Source organism: Styela clava, chromosome 13 (assembly GCF_964204865.1).
Source record: "Styela clava chromosome 13, kaStyClav1.hap1.2, whole genome shotgun sequence".
Classification (NCBI taxonomy): domain Eukaryota; kingdom Metazoa; phylum Chordata; class Ascidiacea; order Stolidobranchia; family Styelidae; genus Styela; species Styela clava.
In genome coordinates this window covers 16,257,501-16,260,000 of record NC_135262.1, presented here as the reverse complement: position 1 = coordinate 16,260,000, position 2,500 = coordinate 16,257,501, and the positions used below count along the sequence as shown (strand labels likewise).

General features: G+C 53.8%; 1 non-coding gene across 1 annotated transcript in view; it reads left to right on the top strand.

Moving 5' to 3' along the window:
• The first annotated feature begins 1,291 nt into the window (after window positions 1–1,291).
• LOC144431650 (small subunit ribosomal RNA) overlaps window positions 1,292–2,500 on the top strand; it is a 1,828-nt gene continuing 619 nt past the window's right edge. Inside the window, exon 1 of the ribosomal RNA XR_013480212.1 lies at window positions 1,292–2,500. This exon is cut by the window's right edge and continues 619 nt beyond it. This is a non-coding gene — a ribosomal RNA (small subunit ribosomal RNA).

Genomic DNA, 2,500 nt, shown 5'->3' with positions numbered 1-2,500 from the left:
AAGGCATGTCAGAGCGAAAGACAGTAATTTCGAATGAGCCAAGAAAGAGCGGTGCGGGGCCGGTCGGAGCGCACCCTTTTCTCGGTGGCTGGCGGGCGAGAGAGTGCTGCGTCGCCGGCATCGGCGTCGAAAGAAGCCGAGCCGAAAAAAGTTAAAGTACAAACGTGCAAGCATACTAACCTAACCCTGGGTAAGGCATGTCAGAGCGAAAGACAGTAATTTCGAATGAGCCAAGAAAGAGCGGTGCGGGGCCGGTCGGAGCGCACCCTTTTCTCGGTGGCTGGCGGGCGAGAGAGTGCTGCGTCGCCGGCATCGGCGTCGAAAGAAGCCGAGCCGAAAAAAGTTAAAGTACAAACGTGCAAGCATACTAACCTAACCCTAGGTAAGGCATGTCAGAGCGAAAGACAGTAATTTCGAATGAGCCAAGAAAGAGCGGTGCGGGGCCGGTCGGAGCGCACCCTTTTCTCGGTGGCTGGCGGGCGAGAGAGTGCTGCGTCGCCGGCATCGGCGTCGAAAGAAGCCGAGCCGAAAAAAGTTAAAGTACAAACGTGCAAGCATACTAACCTAACCCTAGGTAAGGCATGTCAGAGCGAAAGACAGTAATTTCGAATGAGCCAAGAAAGAGCGGTGCGGGGCCGGTCGGAGCGCACCCTTTTCTCGGTGGCTGGCGGGCGAGAGAGTGCTGCGTCGCCGGCATCGGCGTCGAAAGAAGCCGAGCCGAAAAAAGTTAAAGTACAAACGTGCAAGCATACTAACCTAACCCTAGGTAAGGCATGTCAGAGCGAAAGACAGTAATTTCGAATGAGCCAAGAAAGAGCGGTGCGGGGCCGGTCGGAGCGCACCCTTTTCTCGGTGGCTGGCGGGCGAGAGAGTGCTGCGTCGCCGGCATCGGCGTCGAAAGAAGCCGAGCCAAAAAAAGTTAAAGTACAAACGCGATGCTAATGAGCGAGCCGTTGTCTCGACTAATATGTAGGGGGCGTTCGATCGAGCGTCTGGCTTGAGCGCTTGTCGGCCTAGCAGAACGGTCGCATTGTTATGCCCGGGTTTTAGGCACCGCTGCAGGCGGCCGGCAGAGCTCTTGTTTGTGCGAAACTGAATGGATCGAGCCCGAGAGAGGGCGAGCAAAGAAAAAACGCAAATCGCTCCGCCTGGCACTGCCGGCGAGAGCGTGGACGTCGCGGCCAGCGACTGTCGAAGCTGAGTACGGCCGCAGGCGATCGCCTCGGTCTTAAACGAATGCGACGAGCACGCGCCGGGCGGCCCAGCAAGGGCCGAGCGCAGCTGTCGCAGCTATCTGGTTGATCCTGCCAGTAGTGATATGCTTGTCTCAAAGATTAAGCCATGCAGGTGCAAGTACGAGTTCTCGTAAAGCGAAACTGCGAATGGCTCATTAAATCAGTCTTGGTTTATTTGGTCTCGTAAGCGAAGTGGATAACTGTGGTAATTCTAGAGCTAATACATGCATTAAGCGCCGACTTCGGGAGGCGCGCTTTTATCAGATCAAAACCGACCGGGTTCGTCCTGTGACGTTTGATGACTCTGGATAACCACGCGGATCGTACGGTCTCTGCACCGACGACGTATCATTCAAGTGTCTGCCCTATCAACTGTCGAAGGTACGCTACGTGCCTACCTTTGTGATAACGGGTAACGGGGAATCAGGGTTCGATTCCGGAGAGGGAGCCTGAGAAACGGCTACCACATCCAAGGAAGGCAGCAGGCGCGCAAATTACCCATTCCCGACACGGGGAGGTAGTGACGAAAAATAACAATACAGGACTCTAACGAGGCCCTGTAATTGGAATGAGTACATCCTAAAACTCTTAACGAGTATCCATTGGAGGGCAAGTCTGGTGCCAGCAGCCGCGGTAATTCCAGCTCCAACAGTGTATGCTAAAGTTGTTGCGGTTGAAAAGCTCGTAGTTGGATTTTGGGCGAGCGCCGCCGGTCCGTCGCAAGGCGTGTCACTGGTTGCGTTCGCCTCACCTTCGGTTCTCCGTCGGTGCTCTTGACTGAGTGTCGGCGGTGGCCGATAAGTTTACTTAACACAAACTAGAGTTAATTAACAAATTAGAGTGTTCAAAGCAGGCTGTTCGCCTGCATAGTGTTGCATGGAATAATGGAATAGGACCTCGGTTCTATTTTGTTGGTTTTCGGAGCACGAGGTAATGATTAAGAGGGACAGACGGGGGCGTCCGTACTCTGCCGTTAGAGGTGAAATTCTTGGATCGGCGGAAGACGAACTACTGCGAAAGCATTCGCCAAGAATGTTTTCTTTAATCAAGAGCGAAAGTCAGAGGTTCGAAGACGATCAGATACCGTCCTAGTTCTGACTATAAACGATGCCAACTAGCGATCGGGAGGCGTTACCATGACGACCTTTCCGGCAGCTTCCGGGAAACCAAAGTCTTTGGGTTCCGGGGGAAGTATGGTTGCAAAGCTGAAACTTAAAGGAATTGACGGAAGGGCACCACCAGGAGTGGAGCCTGCGGCTTAATTT